The following is a 27362-nucleotide window of genomic DNA, read 5'->3' as shown; positions in this document are numbered from 1 at the left end:
TCCAATACATCCCGTCATGTTGCTGTGCGCCGTAAAACAATTTATAAAATAAATGCAAACTCGAAGTTTAAACAACGAGAGCGCGGATAACTGTTGTGACAGTAACAGCATAACGAAGGTAGGCAAATGAAAATGTGTTCCTTTAAATTGAAAACATATTTTTTTCTGCTAAAGTTCCCCCAACTCCCCTGAAAATCGCTCGTGTTGAAGGGATTTTAGCGACTTCTCTAAAACTCGAGTGCAAAACGGCTGCCTTTTACCCGGAGCATTTAGAAATCTCCTGGCGAAGAGATGGTGTCGAAATTCTGACCGGAATAGCAACTGTGAAAACCAAGAGCGCGGAGGGACTGTTTGAGGTTTCCAGCTCGTTGGAAGAAGCACAACCTGCCCAGGACAGTGTTGTTTATACATGTCTGGCATCTCATGTCTCTCTTCTGGTGCCTGCCAGCTTCAGCTACTCCGTCAAGCAAGGTAAGATTAAGACAAATTATGCGTGGAGCTGCCGTGAACATCTTTCAAGGGCACAATCATTTCGATGACACAAATTTATTTGACTGTTATAAACCGACATCTCTTCTATCTATATATTGACACCATCAGCACATCTAGGACTATTACTAGAAGTGGCTACTCCATATAGTTCATTAATAGACGAGACAGCATTGAACCTAAAATAGACCGGGTAGAGCTCTGTCTAGAAATCTACTGCTCCGCAGACAGAGCCTTTATTTATCACTTTCCAATTCTCCCCAAACGCCATGAGGCTGAATTTGTTTCAAAAGCCTCAGGCGCAGGGCTTTTGCAAGCATCTTCCAAAAATATAAGGAAACTATTACCTGGATTTCCTACATCCAATGAGCAACTTCTCTCCTCAATTTCTTGTAGATTGATGAAGCAAGACGCATTGCTTCTAAATCCACTCGGGCTACCACAATAGCTATGGATTCTTCAGACCAATAAATAACAGTTTAGGAAATGTTCGGAACCGTTCTTTATCACGATGGGTGTTAGAGTAAAATTAAAGAATGGTGGAAATTACTGTGCAGATGGAAACATTTTGGCACTTGGCCCCTGTGCTGGTGAGAACCTTCTCCCATGAAGGGAGACTACGCCAGGCTACTTGTATGAAAATGAGGAACCTTAAGGCATGTAAGGCGGCCCGATAAACTTCGCAGGTTTCCGCAGACAACCCGGTGGGGGAGTGTCATGATCAGGTCATGGGGGGAGGGGGTACCCGGGTTGCAGCACCCCAGATTACCGTTATGGGGCCCACAGGAGCACTCTTGCGTTTCCTAGTCAAGCAAAAATAATTTAAATGCACATGTTCAGATCTCTTTATCTCTGTCGCTAGTAAAACTGGCCACAGAGTGCAAGGCGTAACAGCTCCATCCTGAAATGGCCATCGGGATCCTATGTTCAGCATAGAAACACGATTTGGATATGAAGAGTAGCCTACTGCCTGAGACAAAGGCGATAGACCCTAGCAACAGGCCCTCTCTGACAGTGGAAGGCGTCGTTGTCGGCGTTAAAATGCTGCTAAATCTACCGACCCCGTTTTGAGGCCATTATCGCACCGTTAACGCCGATTTAGGCAAGTTCAAATCGATCCCCACGGAGTTCGGATTTAAGTAACTATATAATGGACCTCATGGCTTTGTATAAACCAATCATTGTTGTTTCCATTCGATAATATTTATATGCAACAGTTTTATATCTTGCTTTTAAACCAACATTGTAGGTCACAGTTTCAGCATCCGGGTCCTCATGATTGCTCGGCTTGTTCTGTGTTTTTTGGTAATTCTTGCACTGACGGGAATTATTGTGGACCATGTAAAAATAACTTCCATTGCAGGTAAGAAAACACTTCATTAATTCAGGAAATCATATTTGAAGTATATACACAGATAGGATTGGATTTATGGAGATGAGAAATGTATTTTTGCCAGCTGTTTGTTTGTAAGCAGCGGCATAGAGCAGCAGCTGAATAAAAGAGCGGGATCCCGAGCACCTGACATTAAAAGGAGCGGGGCAGAGAGCAGCAGCTCATAACAGACAAACGGAGGGAAAACTCAAAGAATGACATCATTGTCCGTATAGAGTGAGGAGTGGCGGGAGCCGAGGAATCATAGATAATTGTTTAATTTCTCATCTATCAAAGTATTATCACCATAGTATGGTAAAGCTAAACAAATAAATCTGAGATCTGAGAAAACGGCAAAGTCGAGAGCGGCATGAAGTAAAAGGGTATGATGTAATTGCCATTACAGAGACATGTTTGCAGGGTAACCAAAGCTGGGAACTGAATGTTCCAGGGTAGTCAACATTTAGGAAGGACAGACAAAAAGGAAAAGGAGGTGGCGTAGTGCTGTTAATAAGGGAAACGATCGGTAGGGTAGAGATAAAAGATCTTGCCTTTGCAGATCGTGATGTAGAACTGGAATCAGTTTGGGTGGAGCTAAGAAACAGCAAAGGGCGGAAAACATTGGTGGGAGTTGTGTATAGGCCACCAAACAGTATTGGTAATGTAGGGCACAGTATCAATCAAGAGATTAGAACTGCATGTAACAAGGGCAATATGTTAATTATGGGGGACTTTCAATTGACTGGGCAAATCAAATTACCACTAATCGTGTGAAGGACGAATTCTTGGAATGCATGCAAGATGGTTTCCTGGATCAGAATGTGGAGGAAACAACCAGGGAACAGGCTATTCTGGATCTGGTACTGTGTAATGAGAAAGGGCTAATCAATAATCTTGTGGTAAAGGGGCCTTTAGGGACAAGTGACCATAATATGATGGCATTTTACGTTAAATTTGGCAGTGATGTTGTCCAATCTGAAACTAAGGTCTTCAATCTAAACAGAGGAAATTAGAAGGGTATGAGGGACAAGTTGGCCATGGTAGATTGGGAGACTACACTTAAAGGTATGAAGGTGGACATACACTGGCTAACATTCAAGGAAATAGTGCATAATTTGCAACAAACATATATTTCTCTAGGGCATAAAAAGGCAAAAGGAAAAGTGATCCATCCAGGACAAACAAATGAAATTAAAGCTAGTATTAAGACAAAGGAGGAAGCTTATAAAGTTGCCAGAAAAAGCGGTCAGCCTGAGGATTTGGATCGTTTTAGAAATCAGCAAAGAGGGACCAAGAAATTGATAAAGAAAGGGAAAATGGAATATGAGCACAAACAAGCAAAAAATATAAAAACAGATTGTTAAAGATTCTATAGGTATGTGAAAAGGAAAAGACCGGTGAAGGTAAATGTAGGTCCTTTACATTCAGAGGCGGGACAATTTATAATGGGGAATGAGGAAATGGCTGAGAAAATAAATTAATAGTTTGTTTCTGTCTTCATGGAGGAAGACACAGAAAAACTCCCAGAAATACGAGAAAACCAAGGGTGTGACGAGAATGAGGAACAAAAAGAAATTATTATTAGCAAAAAAAAGTATTAGCAAAATTAATGAGGCTAAATGTCGATAAACCTCAGGGACCGGATGACCTACATCCTAGGGTTTCGAAAGAGGTGGCCATTGGAATAATGGACAGATTGGTTGTCATCTTCCAAAATTCTACAGATTTTGGACGGTTCCTGCAGATTGGAGGATAGCAAATGTAATGCCGCTATTTAAGAAAGGAGGGAGAGAGAAAATGGGGAACGACAGACCTGTTATCCTCATATCAGTAGAAGCATAGAAACATAGAAGATAGGAGCAGGAGTAGGCCATTCGGCCCTTCGAGCCTGCTCCGCCATTCAATGAGATCATGGATGTTCATCCAAATTCAGTACCCTGTCCCTGCCTTCTTCCCATATCCCTTGATCCCTTTAGCCTTAAGAAATATATCCAACTCTTTCTTGAATATATTTAATGAACTGGTCTCCACCGCCCTCTGTGGCAGAGAATTCCACAGGTTCACCACTCTCTGGGTGAAGAAATTCCTCCTCATTTCAGTCCTAAATGGCTTACCCCTTATCCTTAGACTATGGTTCTGGACTCCCCGGCCATCAGAAACACCCTTCCTGCATCTAGTCTGTCCAGGCCTGACAGAATTTTATAGGTTTCGATGAGATCCCCTCTCAATCTTCTAAACTCCAGTGAGTATAAGCCCAATCGACACAATCTCTCCTCATATGTCATTCCTGCCATCCCAGGTATCACCCTGGTGAATCTTCGCTGCACTCCTTCCATGGCAAGAACGTCCTTCCTCAGGTAAGGTGACCAAAACTGCACACAATACTCAAGGTGCGGTCTCACCAAGGCCCAGTACAACTGTAGCAAGACATCCTTGTTCCTGTACTCAAACCCTCTTGCTACGAAGGCCAACATACCACTTGCCTTCTTAACCGCCTGCTGCACCTGCAAGCTTACCTTCAGCGACTGGTGCACAAGAACAACCAGGTCTCTTTGCACTTCCCCTTCTCCTAATCTATTGCGATTCAAATAATAATCTGCCTTCCTGTTTTTGCCACTAAAGTGGATAACCTCACATTTATCCACATTATAGTGCATTTGCCATGTTTCTGCCCAATCACCCAACCTGTCCAAATCGTACTGGACTTTCATGACATCCTCCTCACAGCTTCCCCTCCCACCCACCTTTGTATCGTTTGCAAATTTGGAGATATTACATGCAATTCCCTCGTCCAGATCATGAATATACATTGTGAACAGCTGGGGTCCTAGGACCGATCCTTGTGGTACCCCACTAGTCACTGCCTGCCACTCGGATATGACCCGTTTATTCCAACTCCTTGCTTTCTGTCCGCCAACCAGCTGGAATCTTTTATAAAGGATGCAATAACTGGCCAGCTGGAAACTAATATTAAGATTGGGCAGCGTTACCATGGATTTATGAAAGGGAAATCCTGTTTGACAAAATTATTTGAGATCTTTAATGATGTAACCAGTGGAGTAGACAAAGGGGAACTGGTAGATGTGGTGTATCTGGATTTTCAGAAGGCCTTCGATAAGGTCCCACACAAGGGGTTGGAGAACAAAATTAGGGCACATGGAGTTGGGGGTAATATACTCGCATGGATTGAGAATTGGTTAACAGAAAGAAAACAAATTTTAGGGATAAATGGGTCTTTTTCAGGATCACAGGCTGTGACTAGTAGGATACCACAATGATCGGTGCTTGGGCCCCAGCTATTCACAATCTATATCACTGATTTGGATGAGGGGACTAAATGTAATATTTCCAAATTTGCTGATGATACCAAGCTAGGTGGTAGTTTCAGTTGCAAAGAAGATGTGAAGAGGCTTCAAGTGGATCTCGACAGGCTCAGTCAGTGGGCGAGGACATGGCAGGTGGAATATAATGTGGACAAATGTGAAGTTATCCATTTCGGTGGAAAAAATAGAAAGGCAGAGTATTTCCTAAATGGTGAAAGATTGGGGAATGCAGATGCTCAAAGGGACTTCATTGTCGTTCTACATGAGGCACTAAAAGTGAATGTGCAGGTGCAGCAAGCCATTAGGAAGGCAAATGGTATGCTGCCCTTCATTACAAGAGTGTTTGAGTACAGCAGTAAAGAAGTCTTACTCCAAATTATATAGAAACTTAGAAACATAGAAGATAAGAGCAGGAGTAGGCCATCCGGCCCCTCGAGCCTGCTCCAGCATTCAATGAGATCATGGCTGATCATCCAAATTCAATACACTGTCCTCCTCATCTCCCCATATCCCTTGATCCCTTTAGCCTTAAGAAATATGTCTAACTCCTTCTTGAATATATTTAATGAATTGGCCTCAACTGCCTTCTGTGGTAGAGAATTCCATAGGTTCACCACTCTTTGGGTGAAGAAATTCCTCCTCATCTCTGTCCTAAATGGCTTACCCCTTATCTTTAGACTATGACACCTGTATCTGCACTCCCCTGCCATCGGGAACATCCTTCCTGCATCTAGTCTGTCTAGTCATGTTAGAATGTTATAAGTTTCAATGAGATCCCCTCTCATTCTTCTAAACTCCAGCGAGTACAAGCCCAATCGACCCAATCTCTCCTCATACGTCATTCCTGCCATCCCAGGTATCAGGCTGGTGAATCTTCGCTGCACTCCCTCCATGGCAAGGACATCCTTCTTCAGATAAGGCAACCAAAACTGCACACAATACTCAAGGTGTGGTCTCATCAAGGCCCTGTACAACTGCAGCAAGGCATCATTGTTCCTGTACTCGAATCCTCTTGCGACGAAGGCCAACATACCATTTGGCTTCTTAACCACCTGCTGCACCTGTATGCTTACCTTCAGCGACTGGTGCACAAGGCCACCCAGGTCTCATTGCACTTGCCCTTCTTCCAATCTATTGCTGTTCAGATAATAATGGCCCAGAAATTCGGGTCTCCACGGGTGAGTACGCGCTGGGTACTCACCCGTAAGCACGATGGAAATGCCGGTTTTGTGCATGCACTGCGCATGCGCGGGAAACCGGCACTTCCATTCCTCTGAATGAAGGGGTTCAGAGGTTGAACACGTGCGCAGGGCAGTCTGCACATGCGCTTTGAAATTATTTTTTTTTACAGGTTTTTCCGTGAGGGTAATTCTTCAGAATTTAGACATTTAAAAATTAGGCATAAGGCCTGCCTTTTACTAGGTAAGTGGTCAATTAATTAAAATTTAAACATTTTTTCCACAGGTTTATTATTTTTAAATACTTTAAAGCAAGATAAGTTTATTTTACGCCCCATTAGAATATAACATTATTTTTTTCAAAAATTTTAATTATTGTATAAAATAGTTATTCAATATAATTTATAGTTTATTTAAAAAATGTGATATTTAAAAAAAAATTATTTGAAGGTTTACTGCTATTTTGGGGCCGTAGTATTTACAAGTCTTGACAGCTCTTCCTGTCAAGACTTATGAATGGGCTTTTCCCTCCTCGGATTGGCTGCCAATGGCCCACGTGATGCCAGGGGACGCATCGAAATAACTGCGCCCCTGGGACTGCGTGCCAGCAGCTGGGCCAGGCCCTGGATCGGAATTCCACGGGGCCCTACACCTCAACTACCGGCGCGCTAGGTAAGTGCAGATCGGGGGCTTGCACCTGCGGGAAGCCCCCGACCCGAATTTCTGGGCCAATCTATCTTCCTGTTTTTGCCACCAAAGTAGATAACCTTGCATTTACCCACATTATACTGCATCTGCCATGCATCTGCCCAATCACCCAACTTGTCAAAATCATACTGGAGTTTCTCTGCATCCTCCTCACAGCACACACGCCCACCCAGCTTTGTGTCATCTGCAAACTTGGAGATATTACATCTAGTTCCCTTGTCTAGATCATGAATATATATTGTGAAGTGCTAGGGGCCTAGCACCGATCCCTATGGTACCCCACTGGTCACTGCCTGCCACTCGGAAAAGGACCCGTTTATTCCAACTCTTTGCTTCCTGTCTGCCAACCAGTTCTCTATTCAAGTCAGTACCTTGCCCCCAATCCCTTATGCTTTAACTTTACACGCTAATCTCTTATGTTGGCCATTATCGAAAGCCTTCTGAAAGTCCAAATACACCACTTCCACAGGTTCTCCCTTATCTCATCTACCAGTTATATCCTCAAAAAATTCCGGTAGATTAGTCAAGCATGATTTACCTTTTGTAGATCCATGTCGACTTTGTCTGATCCTGTCACTGTTTTCCAAGTGCTCTGCTATTACCTCCTGTATAATGGACGCTAGCATTTTCCCCACTACCAGTCTATAATTCCCCGTTTTCTCTCTACCACCTCTTTTGAAGAGTGGGGTAACATTAGCTACCCTCCAATCTATGGGAACTGTTCCAGAGTCTATAGCATTTTGGAAGATGACCAGCAATGCATCTACTATTTCTCGGGCAACTTTCTTAAGTACCCTAGGATGTAGCTTATCAGGCCCTGGGGATTTATTGGTCTTCAATCCCGTCAATTTCCCTAACGCCATTTCCCTAGAAATACTGATTTCATTCAGTTCCTCCCTTTCATTAGACCCTATGTTCGCTGACATCTCTGGGAGGTTATTTGTGTCCTCCTTTGTGAAGACAGAACCAAAGTATGTATTTAATTGGTCTGCCATTTATTTGTTCCCCATTATAAATTCCCCTGATTCTGACTGCAACTGACCTACACTTGACTTCACCAATCTTTTTCTCTTCATCTAGCTATAGAAGCTTTTACAGGCAGTTTGTATGTTCCCAGCAAGCTTACTCTCATACTCTATTTTCCCCCTCTTAATTAATCCCTTTGTCCTCCTTTGCTAAATCCTAAACAGCTCCCAATCCTGCGTTTTGCTGCTTTTTCCAGCCAATGTACATGTCCTCTCCTTGGATCTTATGCTATCCCTAATTTCTCTTGTTAGGCACGGTTGAGTCACCTTTTTTGTTTTGTATTTATGCCAAGCAGCGATGAACAAATTCTGTAGTACATCCATGTGATCTTTAAATGTTTCCCATTGCCTATCCACCATCAACCCTCTAAGTAACGTTCCCCAATCCATCCTACCCAACTCACAACATCATAGTTTCCTTTATTTAAATTCAGGACCCAAGTCTCTGAGTCAAACACTTCACTCTCCATTTAATGAAGAATTCTATCATATTATAATCACTCCTCCCCAAGGGGCCTCGCGCAACAAGTTTGCTAATTAATCCTTTCTCATTACATAATACCCAGTCTAAGACGGCCTGAACTCTAGTTGGTTCCTTGACATTTTGGTCCAGGAAACCATCCCATATACACTCCAGGAATTCCTCCTCCACAGTATTGTTACTAATTTGGTTAGCCCAATCTATATGTAGATTAAAGTCACCCATGATAACTGCTGTGCCGTTATTGCACGCATCTCTAATTTCCCATTTAATGCCATCCCCAACCTTAGCATTACAGTTTGTGGGTCTGTATACAACTCGCACTAACGTTTTCTGCCCCTTGATATTTCTCAGCTCTAACCATACAGATTCCACATCATCAGAGCTAATATCCTTCCTTACTATTGTGTTAATCTCCTCTTTAACCAGCAATGCTACCCCACCTCCTTTTCCTTTTTCCTTGTCTTTCCTGAATATTTAGTACCACTGGAAGTTGAGTTCCCAGCCTTGGTCACCCTGGAGCCATGTTTCCGTAATCCCAATCATATCATATCTGTTTACATGTATTTGCGCAGCTAATTCATCCACCTTATTACAAATGCTCCTCGCATTAAGACACAAAGCATTCAGGCTTGTTTTTTTAACACTCATAGACCTTTTAGAATTATTATTTACTGTGGCCATGTTTGATTTGAAACCTTGATTTCTCTGACTGCCACTTTTGCTTCACTCCTTCCTGTCTTTTGCTTCTATCCTTGTTTCCCTTCCCTCTGTCTCCCTGCACAGGTTCCCAACCCCCTGCCATTTTAGTTTAATCACTCCCCAACCGCACTAGCAAACACTCCCCCAAGGACATCGGTGCCCGTCCGGCCCAGGTGCAAACCGTCCAGTTTGTACTGGTCCCACCTCCCCCAAAACCGGTTCCAATGTCCCAGGAATTTGAATCCCTCCCACTTGCACCATTCCTCTAGCCACCTATTCATCTGAAATATCCTTCTATTTCTACTCTGACTAGCACATGGCACTCGTAGCAATCCAGAGATTACTACCTTTGAGGTCCTATTTTATAATTTACTTCCTAACTCCCTATATTCAGCTTTTAGGACCTCATCCCGGTTTTTACCTATATCGTTGGTACCTATATGCACCACGACAACTGGCTGTTCACCCCTGCTCCCCGCCAGAATGCCCTGCAGCCACGCCGAGACATCCTTGACCCTTGCACCATGGAGGCAACATACCATCCTGGAGTTTCGTTTGCGGCCGCTGAAACGCCTATCTATTCCCCTTAAAATAGAATCCCCTATTACTATATCTCTCCCACTCTTTTTCCTCCCGTCCTGTGCAGCAGAACCACCCATGGTGCCAGGAAGTTGGCTGCTGCTGCCTTCCCCCGATAACCCATCTCCCTCAACAATATCCAAAGCGGTATATCTGTTTGAGAGGGTGATGGCCACAGGGGACCCCTGCACTACATGCCTGCACCTACTATTCTGCCTGGGTGTCAACCATTCCCTTCCAGCCTGTGCAGCCTTTACCTGTGGTGTGACCAACTGCTTAAACGTGATATCCACATAGGGCCTTGGTGAGACCACACCTGGAGAACTGTGTACAATGTTGGACTCCTTACCAAGGGAAGGATATATTTGCCATAGAGGGAGTGCAACGAAGGTTCACGAGATTGATTCCTGGGATGGCAGGATGTCATATGAGAATTGTTTGAGTAAGCTAGGCCTGAATTCTCTTGATTTCAGAAGAATGAGAGGGGATCTCATTGAAGCATACAAAATTATTACAGGGCTTGATAGGCTGGATGCTGGGAGAATATTTCCCTTGGCTGGGGAATCTAGAACCAGAGGCCACAGCCTCAAGCTAAAGGGTAGGCCATTCAGGACAGAGATGAGAATAAATTTCTTCACACAGAGGGTGGTGAATCTTTGGAATTCTCTACCCCAAAGGCTGTGGAGGCTCAGTCATTGGGTATATTCAAATCAGAAGTCGATAGATTTCTGACTAGTTAGGGCATCAAGGGATATGGTGATAGGGCCAGTGAATGGAGTTGATGCAGAAGATCAGCAATGATCTCATTGAATGTCGGAGCAGCTCAATGGGCTGAATGGCCTTCTCCTCCTCCTATTTCGTATGTTCTTATGACAGAAAAATCTCAATGTGGTGTCACAGCAGGAAGGGTAGCGACGTAAGTTACAGGTAAATATTTAATTTAGTCTACATCTATTTAAATTAGATCAAGTAATTAGATAACAATAAAGAATATAAGCTAAGTTGATTAATTAAATAAACTTTAATTAATTAAATAAATAAAACAAGGTTATATAGGGATGGCAGCAGATGTGTTGCAACTGCAGCATGTGGGAGTTTGTGGGCAGCATTAGGATCCTGGACAACCGTATCTGCAATAAGTGTCTGCATCTCGAGGAATTTCTGCTCAGAGTTGCTAAGCTGGAGTTCGAGGTGCAGGCATTACGGGGTTTCAGGGAGCAGGAGAGTTACCTGCACACTTTGATCCAGGACAAAAAGAAAATACTGCAGATACATGAAATCTGAAATAAAAACAGAAAATGCTGGAAAAACTCAGCGGGTCAGGCAGCATCTGTGAAGATAGAAACAGAGTTAACATTTCAGGATGATGACCTTTCGTAAGAACTGGAAAAAAGCAGGAAATAGAATAGATTTCTAAGCAAGTGAAGAGGCTGGGAAAGGGGGGAGGGGATGAAAGAACAAAGGGGAAGGTCTGTGATAGGTTAGAATGCAGAAGAGATTGAGAGACATTAAGAGATATTCAAGACAAAAGGAGATGGTAATGGAACAGGGTAAGAAAGAAAGGATGGCTCTCAATGAAGTGTAAATTTTGCGGGCAGAATGAAAGACAGCTGCCATGTGGGGGAGAATAAAAAAGACACAGACAAAAAGTGTGGATAAAATATGTATATATATATCTATATATATAAAAGGATCGTTCTGTCTGTCTATCTGTCTGTCTGTCTGTCCTCACGTGTGTGTTTGTCCGGCTATGCACTCGAAAGTTATAGAGCGTAGCTACGCGTGCATTACCTCCGAAGAAAGCTTACGGTTCCGGGACGGTCGTAAGCGTATTTACTTTTCGGTCGGACGAAAATTGTTCGCGCCTTATGCAAAAATCCTTCAAAATTAAACTCATTATCTGCTACTTAGCATTGATTGACTGACGTCAAGGTTTGACCAATGCTGTGCCGTCACGATTGACCAATCCTACAGTACAGTCCCCTGATGGTTGGCCAATCGGTGTGTGTGTGTGGGCGGGACTAATCGTTTTCATCTCAGGGATGTGGCAGCCATTGCCTCAAGCTAAAAACACCATTTACTACCAGCTCAAAATCTGCTGATGCAGCTTCCAAAAAGGCAGTATCACTTATGTTATTTTTAAAAGGTTTTCCAAAAACGTTTTATAAGTACTTTCACTTTAATCTTTGAAGGTATTAAAAGGTAGAAATGTTGCCCGGCAGCAGATTCACAAAGGGACAGAGAGACAGGGCCCAAAAGCCACGGACTCAATTTAAAATCTTGCCCGGCAGCAGATTCACAGAGGGACAGACAGACAGGGCCTGAAAGCCTGGTACTCGATTTAAAATGTTGCCCGGCACCAGATTCATAGAGGGACACAGAGAGACCCCAAAGCCTGGGACTCGATTTAAAACGCCTGGCCCAAAACAGCCCTGGCAAAGCCGGGCTCCCCCAGCTAGTATATTTATATATGATAGGGGCCGAGGTTATGATCTGAAATTGTTGAACTCTATGTTGAGTCCGGAAGGCTGTAAAGTGCCTAATCGAAAGGCGAAGTGCTGTTCCTCGAGCTTATGCTGAGCTTCCGTGGAAGAATGCAAGAGGCCGAGGATGGTGAGGTCAGAGTGGGAGTGGAGCAGTGAATTAAAATGACAGGTGACCGGAAGCTCGGGGTCCCCCTTAGGGACTGAACAGAGGTGTTCTGCAAATCGGTCACCCAATCTACGTTTGGTCTCCCCAATGTTAGGGAGACCACATTGTTGTAGTGTATGTACCTTTAAGAGAGAACTACTTTTACAGCTCCTGTATACTGTAGTACCGGCAGTGACCACACCTGTGTATAAGCCCTGAGCAGGCATCTGTACTGTTAGTTTTTAGACTACCCTCATCTAGTAAACACCTGTTGAATGTTGATCTGCAGTCTCCGTCTATTTATTGAAGAACACTATACCTTAAGATTCACGGATTTAACAGTGGCGACAAGGTCGATTCGAACCTACCTGCAACTCTGCATTTCCTCCCAAGGATTCGGTCCTGGAGGACAGTGGAAGAAGTCGAGGCCAGAAGCACGGGCGTCGACCAGGAGCAATCGCCCAGTCATCCGGCAGAGAGTGAACATCGCAGGGGAGGCTGTTGAGAGCTGGGCTTGGTTCTGCAGCCACGACGATCCAGCAGCAGGCTGGCAACAGGTACAGTGCAGGCCCTCCCTGGACAGTGGTGGCTGGAGCCGACCGACAGCGCAGAAAAGGCCGAGCAGCATCGACGGGGTAAGAGAGAGGGTAAAGCATACAGGGCGCAGCCGGGGTTTGAAGACCGAGCGGCATCGATGGAAAACAAAAAGAGAGAGAGGGTAAAGCATAGCCGGGGTTCAGGACCGAGTGGTGGCAATGAGAGAGGCGCACAGGATAACGCACAGAGTGCAGCCAGGGCTTAAGGGCTGAGCAGCGAGCGCAGGAGGCACCATTTTTGAAGCCGCAGCGGAGAAGAAGGGCGAGTGCGGGAAGAAAGGGCAGCGCGGGAGACGCCATTTTAGGCAGTCTAACCACACCCAGGGATGTCGAAGAGTGGCAGTGTCACAGCGTTCGACAATGAAGTCGAAGATTGGGCGACATATATGGAATGCATTGAGGTGTACTGCAAGGCGAATGAAGTGCCAGATGCCAGGAAAGCACTGATTTTGTTGAATTCCATGGGTGCAAAAATGTATGGCTTACTGCGAAACCTGATAACCCCAGAGAAGCCAGTGGATAAGGATTTCGAAAGCATAGTGGAAATCCTACAGGACCACTTAAACCCCACACCGCTGCTGATAGCAGAAAGATTTAAGATTCACAAAAGGAACCAGCATAAAGATGAAAGTAATGCTGAGTATTTAACGGAACTGCGCAAGCTGTCGAAACACTGCCAGTTTGGAATGGGACTAGCAGATACGTTAAGGGACAAGTTTGTGTGTGGGTTTCAAAGTGAAGGAACCCAGCAACGGCTTCTATCAGAAAAGGATCTTATGCTGGACAAGGCTTTCAGCATGGCAGTATCTCATGAAGCAGCTGCAAGGGGCGCTGCAGAGATACAGCGGAGACCGCAAGAATATGGCACCAATGAAATGTCACATGCAGCAGGGAAGTGTTATCGCTGCGGCAGAACAACACACGACCAGAAGGATTGTTGGTTCAAGGACCAAGTGTGCAGACAGTGTGGAAAAGCAGGACACATAGCAAGAGTCTGCAGGTCAGGGAAGAAAACCAGCAGCAAGAAATCTCCACAGGAGAAGTACAAAAAGGTACATAAGGTGACGGAGAGTAGTTCAGACGAACAGAAAAGTGATACAGATTCCGGAAGCAAGGAGCTGGGTTGTCTGAAACTACATAATGTAATCAAAACGGAGGATCACCTGACTATCAGGGTGATGCTCAAGATAGACGGAGTCCAAGTGAAAATGGAATTGGACACATGATCAGCCCTAACAGTCATAAACCGAAGGGAGTACAAGCGGCTATTCTCACATATAACCTTGAGAGCTACAGAGATTGTCTTGAAGACGTACACGGGTCAAAAGTCTACCCCAAAGGACAAAATAAGGGTGAACGTGATATACAATGGCCAGGAAATACCAAAAATGGACCTATATGTATTGCCAGATGGAGGACTACCACTACTAGGACGTGAATGGATCTGGAAGATAAAATTAGATTGGCATTCCATACAGGCACTGAAGGTAGAGGCCAAAAAGGATGACGACGTCACACCTGGACGACTGTCAAAAATGCTAACTGATGCACAAGAAGTGTTCCAGGAGGGACTCGGAACACTAAAAGGCATAACAGCGACGATTAAAATAGAGGAAAATGCAAGCCCAAAGTTTTTTAAGGCCAGACCAGTGCCTTATGCAATCCACCCAGCCGTCGAAGCAGAGCTGGAAGGTTTGGAATGTTCAGGAGTACTGTCCAAAGTGGACTGGAGTGAGTGGGCTACACCCATCATTGCTATAATGAAGAGGTCGTTGAGTAATACGCCTGGGGAACCAAAGAATGTTCGCATCTGTGGGGACTTTAAGGTGACAGTGAACCCAGTCCTTCACACGGTACAATATCCGCTTCTGCGGATTGATGATATTTTCGCCTCGCTATCTGGAGGAAAATGCTTCACTAAGATTGATCTGGCCCAGGCGTACCTGCAAATGGAGGTAGAAGAAGCCTCGAAACAATACCTCACGATCAACACTCAAAAATGTCTCTACCAATACAACCGGCTGGTGTTCGGGGTAGCATCAGCTCCGGGTATTTGGCAAAGGGCAATGGAGCAAGTCCTGCAAGGGATTCCAGGGACCCTGTGTTATTTGGACGATATCCTGGTCACGGGCGAAAATGACAGTGATCACCTCGCCAACCTGGAGCAGGTGCTCACTAGATTGAAGGGATATGGGCTATGAGCTAATTGCCACAAATGCGAGTTTTTCCAGAAGCAGATCTCGTATTGTGGCCACGTTATTGATGAAGAGGGGTTACATAAGTCCCCTGAAAAGATTGAGGCAGTCGTCAAGGCTCCAGCACCGGAAAATGTGTCACAACTGAGGTCGTTCCTCGGGCTGGTGAACTATTACCGTAAGTTCATACCAAATTTGTCTACAGTATTACACCCACTAAACACCCTACTGCAGACGGGGGTACCATGGAAGTGGAATGACGAATGTAAACGAGCTTTCCAGAAGTGCAAAGAATTGATCACATCAAAAGAGGTGTTGGCCCATTTCAACCCAGCACTACCAATTCGGTTGGCGTGTGATGCATCACCCTATGATATTGGAGCGGTGCTGTCACACAAATTCCCAGATGGGTTGGAGAGGCCAGTAGCCTTTGCGTCTCGGTCACTAACCTCAGCCGAGCGCAACTATGACCAGATTGACAGGGAGGCCCTCAGCCTAGTATGGGGAGTAAAAAAGTTCAAGCACTATCTGCACGGGCAGAAGTTCACCTTGCTGACTGACCACCAACCACTTGTCTCCATCTTTAATCTTAAGAAGGGCGTTCCGGTGATGACTGTGCAACAGCTACAAAGATGGTCCCTTTTTCTAGGGGCGAACCAAAATGAAATAGAGTATAATGGCACAAAACAGCATGGAAACGCTGATGGGCTATCACGCCTGCCACTGCCTACTGCGGAGGAAGCACCAGCAGTGGACCCTGTTGGAATATTTTATTCGTCGATAATTTAACGCTTGCCAGTAACTAACACGGATATAGAGAAGGAGACCCGAAATGATCCGACACTGTCTCGGGTATATGATTTGACGGTGAAGGGATGGCCAACACATGGCGACTCACTTTTGCCAGCATTCTCATCCAGAAGAGAACAGCTGTCAATATGTCAGGGGACAGTGATGTGTGGATCCCGAGTGGTAATTCCACCCAAGTTAAGGGAGAGAGTGCTCAATGAGCTTCACGAAGGCCATCCGGGAGGGGGGGAAATTAAAATCCTTGCTAGGGCTTATGTGTGGTGGCCAGGAATCGATCAACAAATCGAGGACCTAACAAAGAGCTGCTCAGGATGCCAGAAGGTCCAAAATGCACCACCACATGCCCCTCTACACCCATGGGAATGGCCCTCCTCTCCATGGCAACGGGTGCATATTGATTTTGCTGGTCCATTCATGGACTCAATGTTCTTAATAGCAGTGGATGCGCACTCAAAATGGTCTGAGGTGATCAAAATGTCCTCCACCACTACGGAGAAAACATTTGCAGTCCTCCGGACCATATTTGCCAGGAACGGCTTGCCAGAGCAGATTTGCTCTGATAACGGACCACAGTTTGTGTCCGAAGAGTTTCAGAAATTTATGAGAAGGAATGGGGTAAGGCATTACACATCCGCCCCGTATCATCCAGCCACCAATGGATTGGCTGAGAGGTTCGTACAAACCTTTAAAAAGGCAGTAAGGGTCTTGTGCGATGACGACATTCCACTGTAGCTTAAGGTGGACAATTTCCTTTTACCCTACAGAAATGTGACACATGCAGTTACCAACCAGACCCCGGCCATGATGTTCTTTAACTGAAGGTTGAGATCTCGTCTGGATTTGCTCAGACCAAATGTGCGAAGAAATGTTGAGAATAAGCAATTCCAGCACATCAATGAGAAGCCGACAAGAAGCTTCAATGTAGGTCAACCAGTCTTGGCCCGCGACTAGCGAACAGAGAAATGGCAACCCGGAATGATATGCACACGGCAGGGGCCACTAATGTACACAGTGGATGTTGGGGAGAACATTGTGAGATGCCATGTCGACCAGATCCTAGCGTCACAGGAACGAGTCAACCCCATGTCTCGCGTACCTGGTGATGAACCCAACATACTGGTAGCATGTACCCCAGAAACAGTAGCATCGGAAACTGATGAACTAACCGACGACAGGGGGCCAGAATCGCCTCCGCACCAAGAAGAAGACACGCAGGAAAGGCGCTATCCAGAAAGGATCAGGAAGCCGCCCCAAAGACTGAATCTATAAATGTGCTATTTCAGTTAATGTGCATGTTAACAGTGCTAACTTTTATTTGAATGTTATGGTACTGTTAATCTAAAAGGGGAGGAATTGTAGTGTATGTACCTTTAAGAGAGAACTACTTTTACAGCTCCTGTATACTGTAGTACCGGCAGTGACCACACCAGTACATAAGCCCTGAGCAGGCATCTGTACTGTTAGTTTTTAGACTGCCCTCATCCAGTAAACACCTGTTGATTGTTGATCTGCAGTCTCCGTCTATTTATTGAAGAACACTATACCTTAAGATTCACGCATTTAACAATTGTGAGCAACGAATACAGCATACTAAATTGCGAGAAGTACAAGTAAATTGCTGTTTCACCTGGAAGGGGTGTTTGGGGCCCTGGATAGTGGGAAGGGAGGAGCTATAAGGGCATGTGTTGCATCTCCTGCGCTTGCACGGGAAGGTGCCGGGCGAAGGGGAAGGGGTGTTGGGTGTGATAGCGGAGTGGACAAGGGTGTTGCGGAAGGAGCGATCCCTATGGAATGCTGAATGGGGAGGTGAGCAGATGATGCAATTGGTGGTGGGATCATGCTGGAGTTGGCGGAAATAGCGGAGGATGATCTGTTGAATGTGGAGTCTGGTGCGGTGAATAGTGAGGACAAGGGGAACTCTGTCATGGTTCCGGGAGGGAGGGGCAGGGGGGAAGGCAGATGTGCGGGAAAAAGAACGGACATGGTGAAGGGCTGTGTCAACCACTGTAGAGGAGAATCCTCAATTGAGGAAAAATGAAGACATGTCAGAAGCACTGGTATAGAACGTCGCATCGTCAGAGCAGCTGCGGCGGAGATGGAGAAACTGGGAGAATGGAAAAGAGACCTTACAGGAGACGGTTTGGGAGCAAGTGTAGTCCAGGTAGCTGTGGAAGCCAGTGGGCTTGTAGTGAATGTTTGTCAATAACGTATCCCCAGAGATGGAGATGGAGAAGTCGAGTAAGGGAAGGGAAGAGTCAGGGATGGACTATGTGAAGGTGAGGGATGGGTGGAAATTGGAAACAAAGTGAATGAAATTATCTAGTTCAGGGCGAGAGCAGGAAGCAGCACCGATACACTCATCAATGTACCGGAAAAATAGGTGAGGGTATGGACCTGAGTAGTACTGGAACAAAGAATGTTCCGCATATCCCAAGAAAAGGCAGGCATAGCTAGGACCCATGTGGGTTCCCATAGCAACAACTTTGATTTGGAGGAAGTGAGTGGATTCAAAGCAGAAGTTATTCAATGTGTGTACAAGTTCAGCCAGGTGGAGGAGGGTGGTGGTGCATGGGGACTAGTTGGGCTGCTGTTCAAGGAAGAAGTGGAGCGCCCTCAGGCCATCCTGGTGGGGGATTGAGGTGTAGAATGATTGTACATCCATAGTGAAAAGGAGGTGGTTGGGGCCAGGAAACTGGAAACTGTTAAAGTGGCAGGGGGTATCGGAAGATTTGCAGATGTAGTTCGGAACAGGTTGGACAAGGGGAGAAAAAATAGAGTCGAGATAGGAAGAGATAAGTTCCATGGGGCAAGAACACGCTGAAACGATGGGTCTACCAGGACAGTATATATGATAGGGGCCGAGGTTATGATCTGAAAATTGTTGAACTCTATGTTTAGTCCAGAAGGCTGTAAAGTGACTAATCACCTCCAGTGTGCCCCCACCACCAAACGCATCTTCCGCTCACCTCCACTTAAAGCATTCCGTAGGGACCACTCCCTCTGCAACACCCTTGTCCACTCCACTATCCCCCCCAACACCCCTTCCCCTTTATAATTGCAAAATACTGCGGATGCTGGAAATCTGAAATAACAACCGAAAATGCTGGAAATACTCAGCAGGCCAGGCAGCATCCGTGGAGAGAGACACAGAGTTAACGTTTCAGGTCTGGGACCCTTCATCAGAACTGGAAAAAGCTGGAGATGTAACAGATATTAAGCAGGTGCAGAGACAGGGCGGGGGGATTAGCAGGGGAGGAAGAAGTAGAAAGGACATCCTGTACCCCTTCTCCTTTGCCCGGCACCTTCCCATGCACGCACTGGAGATGCAACACATGCCGTTATAACACCCCCCTTCCCACTGTCCAGGACGCCAAACAACCCTTCCAGGTGAAACAGCGATTTACTTGTACTTCTCACAATTTTGTATACTGTATTCGCTTTTCACGATGTGGTCTCCTTTACATTGGGGAGACCAAATGCAGATTGGGTGACCGCTTTGCAGAACGCCTCCGTTCAGTCCGTAAGAGGGACCCCGAGCTTCCAGTTACCTGTCATTTTAATTCACCGCTCCACTCCCACTCAGAACTCACCGTCCTCGCCCACTTGCATTGTTCCATGGAAGCTCAGCGTAAGCCCGAGGAGCAGCACCTCATCTTTTGATTAGGCACTTTACAGCCTTCTGGACTCAATATCGAGTTCAACAATTTCAGATCATAACCTTGGCCCCTATCATATATATGTTTTATCCACACTTTTTGTCTGTGTCTTCTTCCTTCTCCCCCACATGGCAGCTGTCTTTCATTCTGCCAGCACAATTCGCACTTCATCTAGAGCCATCGTTTGTTTCTTAACCTGTTCCATTACCATCTCCTTTTGCATTGAATATCTGTTAATGTGTCTCAACCTCTTCTGCCTTCTAACCTATCACAGACCTTCCCTCTTGTTCTTTCATTTCCCCCCCCCCCTTTCCCAGCCTCTTCACTTGCTTAAAAATCTGTTCCATTTCCTGCTTTTTCAAGTAAGGGGAGTGAAATAGAATGTGGTCGTGGTAGTGGACAGTTTATTCAGGGCGATAGATACGGTTCTCTTCGGCCACAACCAGGAGTTCTGATGGTGGTGCTGCCTCCCCAATGCCAGGGTTAAGGGTATCTCCTTGCAGCGGGAGAATAACTTGGAGTGGGAGGGGGAGGATCCAGTTGTCATGGTTCATGTAGACATAAGTAGAACTGGGAATGAGGTTCTGCTGAGGGAGTTTGATGAGCTGGGGTCCAAATTAATAAGCAAAATCTTAAAAGTAATGATCTCTGGATTGCTACCTGAGGCAAGCACAAATTAGCATGGGGTCATACAGGTGAGAGTTGAATGCCTGGCTGAAAGTGTGGTGTGGGAGGCAGGGGCTTAGATTCAAGCGGCTCTGTCAGCAGCACTGGGGAAAGACGGTGCTGTACTGTTGTGACAGGCTCCAATTAGACCAGGCTGGGACCAATGTCCTGGTAAATCAAAAAGCTAGGGCTGTAGACAGGGCTTTAAACTAAAAAGTAGGGAGTGTGCAGGTGAGGGGAAATTTATAAATCTATAGAGAAAAGTCATGGCCATAGAGCAATGTTGTGATTTAGGCAATGATAAGCAGTGTGGCTGAAAGGGACAGTAATAATACATCAGTGAATAAGGTCAAATCAGGGAAAAATAATAAAACTTTAAAATTAAAGGTGCTTTATCTTAATGCACAAAGCATTCATAACAGAACAAACAAATTAATGCCATAAATAGAGCTAAACAGATTTGATCTAATAAACATTAGAACGCCGTTGTTGCATGGTGATGAAGGTTGGTAACTAAATATTGCAGGGTACTTGACGTTTTGAAAAGACAGACAAAATGGAAAAGGAGGGGGTAGCCCTAATAATAAAGGATGACATAAGGACAATAGTGAGGAAGCTACTTCGCTCAGGAGAACAGGAAGTAGAATTAGTCTGGGTGGAGAAATGAAATAACAAGGGGAAGAAAACACTGGTGGGAGTAGTTTATAGCCCCCTCCCCAACAGTAAATATACTGTTGGACAGAATATTAATCCTGAAATAAGAGGAACTAGTAACAAATCTACCACACCAATCGTGGTGGACTTTAATCTTCAAAAAGCCTGGACAAATCAAATTGGCCAAAGTAGTTTGGAAAACGAGTTCAGTGAATCCATTCGAGACAGTTCCCTAGAACAATATGTCGTGGAATAAACCAGGGAACAGGCTATTTTAGAACTTGTCTTGTGTAATGAGACAGTGTTAATTAATAATTTCATAGTAAGCGAGCCTCTGGGGAAGAGTGATCATATTTATGATAGAATTTCACGTTGAGTTCGAGAGTAACGTATTTAAGTCCGATACTAGTGTTTTAATCTTAAATAAAGCCAATTACATAGGTATGAAGGGCGAGTTGGCTAAGGTAGATTGGGAAATTAGATTAAAATATAATATGGTAGATAAGCAATGGTGAACATTTAAAAGTATTTCATAATTCTTAACAAATATATATTCCATTGAGAAATAAAAACACCACAGAAAAGTGACCCATCTGAGGCTATATAAAGAGGTTAAGGGTGATATTAGGTTAATATAAAAGGGTTACAATGTTGCCTAGAGGAGTGGTATGCCCAAGCATTGGGCGACTTTTAAAAACCAGCAAAGGATGACCAAAAATTAATAAAGAGAGAAAATAGAATATGAGTAAAGTATAAAGAAATATAAAAAAAGATTGTAAGAGATTCTAAAATTACGTGAAAAGGAAGAGCGTGTTGAAAGTAAATGTGGGTCTCTTAGAGGCTGAGACGGGAGCAATTATATTGGGGCAGTAATTCCTCCCCAAACGCGTGAGTATGGAAGGGGTACTCACGCGTCTGGCCGGAGGAAATGCCGGTTTTCAGCATGCACAGCACATGCGCTGATAACCGACATTTCCTCTCCTCTAACCCAAGAGGTGAAGAGGCTAGCGCGTGCGCTGTAGGGGGCAGCGCGTGCGTCTTGGATTTCCTCTGTTTTGGGGGATTTGCGCATGTCTAAATGCCTCCGGTCTTTACGCTTGTAAAAAGCACATGTAAGTATTTATTTTTACAGGTAAGTGGTGTTTTAGTGTAATTTAGAATTTTTTTTCCCACAGGTTTATTATTTTAAAGAACCTACAATAAGGTAAGTTTAGTTTTAGACCCTTTTTATGAAAAAAATTTTTTTTTCAAAAAACAAATTATTGTTTAAATTATTTTTTTAAACTTATTTATACTTAATTTAATGATTGGGATGTTTTTTAAATTTTTGTTTAAAGTTTAAATAGTGTTTTGGGCCCCCGTAGTTTTCATGAGTTTGACAGTTCTTACTCTCAAACTCATGAATGAACCTTCCCCTCCCCTGATTGGTTGTACAGTGCTCACCTGATCCCAGCCGGCACATTGCACTAACTACGCCGCTGGATCAGGTAAGCACTGCGCGCTGACATCTGAACCGGGCCTGTCACAGGAAATGCAAGCAGGCCCGGGCTTCAGATGTCAGCGCGCAGGGTGAGTGCAGATCGGGGGCTTGCACGCGCGGCAAGCCCCCGACACCAAGTTCTGGGCCAATGAAAAATAAGGAAATGGCAGAGACATTAAACAAATGTTTTGTAACTGCCTTAACAGTAGAAGAAACTAAACATATACCATAAACAGTTGGGATCCAATGGTCTAATGAGAGTGAGGAACTTTAAGTCATTAATATTAGAAAAGACAAAATATTGGAGAAATTAATGGAACTAAATGCTGACATGTCCTCTGGGCCTGATAGCCTACATTCTAATGTTCTAAAAGAGGTGGCTGCACAAACAGTGGATGCATTGATTATGATCTTCCAAAATTCCCCAGATTCTGGAATGGTCCCAGTGGATTGGAACGTAGCAAATGTAACGCCGCTATTCAAGAAAGGAGGGTGAAAATAAACATGGAACTACGGGCCAGTTAGCCTGATACCAGCCATCGGTTAAATGTTAGATTCTATTATTAAGAAACTGTTAATAGTACACTTAGAAAATCATAGTACGATTAGACAGATCAACATGGTTTTGCGAAATGGAAATCATTTTTAACAAATTTATTACAGTACTTTGTGGATGTAACTCGCGGGGTAGATAAAGGCAAACCAGTAAAGTTAGTATATTTGGATTTTGAAAAGGCATTCAATAAGGTGCCACACGAAAAGTTTTTACACAAGATAAGGGCACATGAGGTTGGGGGGTAATATATTAGCATGGATAGAGGAGTGGTTAAATGACAAAAAACAGAGACGAGGATAAACAGGTAATTTTCAAGTTGTCAGGATATTAATGGTGGGTGCTGCAAGGATCAGTGTTGGGGCATCAGCTATTTACACTCTATATTAATGACTTAGATGAAGGGACCGACTGTAGCGTATCCAAGTTTGAGACAATAAAAGCTAGGTGGGAAAGTAAGCTGTGAGGAGGCCACAAATAGTCTGCAAAGGGATACAGACAGTTTAAGGGAATGGGCAAGAAGTTGGCAGATAGAGTGTAATGTGAGGAATTGTGAGGTCATTCACTTTGGTAGGAAGAATAGAAAAACAGAATATTTTAAGTGGTGATAAATGATTAAATGCTGGTGTTCAAAGGGGTTTTGGTGTTGTTGTATACGAAACACAGAACGTTAACATGCAGGTGCAGCAAGCAATTAGGAAGGCAAATGGTATGTTGACATTTATTGCAAGGGAGCCTGCGTACTAAAGTAAGGAAGTCATGCCGCAATTGTACAGAACTTTATTGAGACCACACCTGGAGTACTGTGTACAGCTTTGAACTGAAAGAAATTAGTAATAGTAAAAAAATAGTGCTTGAGAAATTAATGGGAATGAAAGCCGATAAATCCACTGGAACTGATAGCCGACATCCTAGGGTTTTGAAAGAGTTGGCTGTAGAGATAGTGGGTGCATTGGTTGCCATTTTCCAAAATTCCATAAATTCTAGAATGGTTCCCACAGATTGGAAGGAAGCAAATGGAACCCCACTATTTAAAAAAGGAGAGAGAGAAAAACGGGTAATTACAGACCAGTTAGCCTGACATCAGTAGTAGGGAAAATTCTAGAAAATATTATTAAGGACGTGGTAACAGGGCACTTAGAAAATAATAATAGGATTGGGCAGAGTCAACACGGATTTATGAAAGGGAAATCGTGTTTGACAAATCATTTAGAATTTTTTGAGGTTGTAACTAGCAGAATAGATAAAGGGGAACCAATGGATGTGGTGTAATTGGATTTTCAGAAGGCATTCGATAACGTCATAGAGTCATAGAGTCATATGGCACAGAAGGAGGCCATTCGGCCCATCGAGTCCATGCTGGCTCTCTGTTGAGCAATCCAGTCAGCCCCATTCCCCCACTCTGTCCCCGTAGCCCTACAGGTTTATTTCCCTAAAGTGCCTATCCAGTCTCCCCTTGAAAACATTGAGTGACTGCTGCCACCACTTCTGTCAGCAGCGAATTCCAGGTCTGCAACACTCGCTGTGTGAAGAAGTTTTTCCTCACATCCCCCCTGTATCTCCTGCCCAAAACCTTAAATCTGTGTTCTCTAGTCCTTGTACCATTAACTAGTGGGAACAGCCATTCCCTGTCTAGCCTATCCAAACCCGTCATAATCTATTACACCTCTATCAAATCACCCCTCAACCTCCTTTGCTCTAATGAAAACAAATCCAGCTTCTCCAACCTGTCCTTGTGGCTAAGATCCGCCATCCCCATAACCATTCTGGTAAATTTCCTCTGCACCCTCTCAAGGACCTTCACATCCATGTAAAGCGTGGTGACCAGAATTGGATGCAATACTCCCGTTGTGGCTTAACCAGCGCTTTATAAACTTTCAGCATAACTTCTCTACTTTTGTACTCAATAGCTCTATTTAACAAGCCCAAAATTCCATATGCTTTGCTAACCACTCTCTCAATATCTCTTGCCACCTTCAGGGACCTATGCACATTAACTCCCAGGTCCCTCTGTCACTGCACACTCTTTAAAACTGTGCCATTAAATGCATATTGCCTCTCCCTGTTCCTTCTGCCAGAATGCATCACCTCAAAGTTCTTTGTATTAACTTGAATAAAGGTGCCACGCAATATGTTATTAAACAAAATTAGGGCTCATGGGATTCGGGGTATTATACTATCATGGACTGCTGAATAGTTAATTGACAGATATCAGAGAGTAGTAGTAAACCCGTCATTTTCGGGTTGGCAGGCTGTAACTAGTGGCGTACCACAAGGATCAGTGCCTTGGCCTCAGCTTTCACTATCTTCATCAATGATTTGGATGAGGGGACCAAATGTAATATATCCAATTTTGTTGATGATACAAAGCTGGGTGGGAATGTAAGATCTGAGGAGGATGCGAGGAGGCTTCAAGGGGATATAGACAGGCTAAGTGAGTGGGCAAGAACATGGCAAATGGAATATAAAGTGGATAAATGTGAAGTTATCCCCTTTGGCAGGAAAAAATAGAAAAGCACAGTATTTATTAAATGGTGAGAGATTGGGAAATGTTGATGCTCAGAGAGACCTGGGTGTCCTTGTACACGAATCACTGAAAGTTAACTTGCAGGTACAGCAAGCAATTAGGAAAGCAAATGGTATGTTGGCCTTTATTACAAGAAGATTTGTGTATAAGAGTAAAGATTTCTTTCTGCAATTATGTGGGGCCCTGGTGAGACTACACATGGAGTATTGTATACAGTTTTGGTCTCCTTACCTAAGGAAGGATATACTTGCCATAGAGGGAGTGCAACGAAGGCCAACCAGATTGGTTCCTGGTATGGGGGGATTGTCCTATAAGGAGAGATTGAGTAGACTAGGCCTATATTCTCATAGAGAGTGAGTACCGACAGGCATCACATGGTCGATCCCGATCACGTCCTCATTAGACTGGCAATTTCCAGCAGTGGCCCCTGGGTAACAGTCAGATGCAGGATATAATGCTAATTGCCCTCTTCCTCTACCTGGTCATTCACGCCAGTTTTAACGTTTCAAGTGCTGCCGGAACTGGGTTAATTTAACACAACACAGACAGGCAATCCAACCTGGCATCTTCTGGCTTGTATGGCTCGGTGCTATACCCATGGGTTCTTTAAGATGTGGATTTTTTCAGTGTGAAATGTAATTATTTGTGTGCAAGAGATTATTGGACATCAGGTGAGTGCAGACGGTTCGAAGGTTTTCATTCAGATATTCATATAACTAAGAGCAGTATTTTTGTTTTAATTCTACGTGAAGTGCAGTGGAAACGATTCAGTGCGGCATCGGTTATGATTTAGGTAATCGGTTGTTAATTTTTATATTAGGTAATTCTAATATGGAAAAGATAAAGTACACAATTACACATACACAATCATCATGAGTGAAAGAATATCGCCGAATGAAAATTATTAAACACGAATGTAAATTTTGCACCCTAATGTTTTGTGACATCCTGAGATGACGGCATATTTATTTAAAATTGAGAAAAGTTTGTCTTCGTCCTGGAATGATTTAATGTAAGATTATTTTGATAATTATTGTTGAATCACAATTAAAGGATGTAATTGAAGAACGTTCCTTTAATTTAATAGTTGGATGTTTATGCTGTTGTGTGTGTCTGCGAGTTTAATTATGTTGCTGCTGACATGCTCTAAAGGGCACCGCGTGTGGATAGAAAATAGAAAAAATAAACAAGGTAATTGCATTATTTGAAAATTCAGACACGATGGGCCGAATGCCCTTATTCTCTGCCGTAAATTTCTATGATTCTATGATTCTGAGTGTTGTTTTTAATGGCCAGGTAAAGAACAGCTGATAATCTCTGCCTCCGCTGCTCACAGTTCCACGAGAGCAATTGCTCAGTCTTTGGGAAAAAATAACGCTTGTCCAGGCACAGCTGGGAATTAGAAACAGAAACATACGAAAGCAGGGAACGCGATGAAGGAGCCGCAATCGAAACGGATAAAGGGTTCCTGCAGCCCTCGCATACAGCCGGTTTCCATTATACCTCGCTCCACACTCTTTCTGCAGCATAAGATTATACAAAGGCAACTGCTAGTTGGCTCCTGTATAAAATGAGCTTATTGCATTCTATGTAAATGCAGTGTTAAGAATGGGGAGCGGGTTGTAGCTGACACTTCATGTGATTATTTTTTGCGAGCTGACAAGTATCTTGATGGACGAATTTTTCCAGCTGACGATATTTTTCAATAAATCTAAGTGTTGATATTTATACGTGTTA

The 27362-nt window shown here is 44.1% G+C and overlaps 1 protein-coding gene and 1 long non-coding RNA gene across 2 annotated transcripts in view; both read left to right on the top strand.

Annotated features, from left to right (window-relative positions):
• Positions 1 to 27343, top strand: LOC147105523 (uncharacterized). The gene is made up of 3 exons (XR_015081510.1): positions 1 to 471; positions 1739 to 1852; positions 26922 to 27343. It is a non-coding gene; the product is annotated as an uncharacterized LOC147105523 (long non-coding RNA).
• LOC147105519 (tyrosine-protein phosphatase non-receptor type substrate 1-like) overlaps positions 1 to 27362 on the top strand; it is a 191153-nt gene that overhangs the window by 2813 nt on the left and 160978 nt on the right. The window lies entirely within an intron of this gene.

Source organism: Somniosus microcephalus, chromosome 17, assembly GCF_052327205.1.
Source record: "Somniosus microcephalus isolate GS21.2 chromosome 17, FLI_Smic_1.0, whole genome shotgun sequence".
In the NCBI taxonomy this organism is placed as follows: domain Eukaryota; kingdom Metazoa; phylum Chordata; class Chondrichthyes; order Squaliformes; family Somniosidae; genus Somniosus; species Somniosus microcephalus.
Note: the sequence above shows the minus strand (reverse complement) of the source record. Positions and strands in the feature narration are given on the sequence as shown.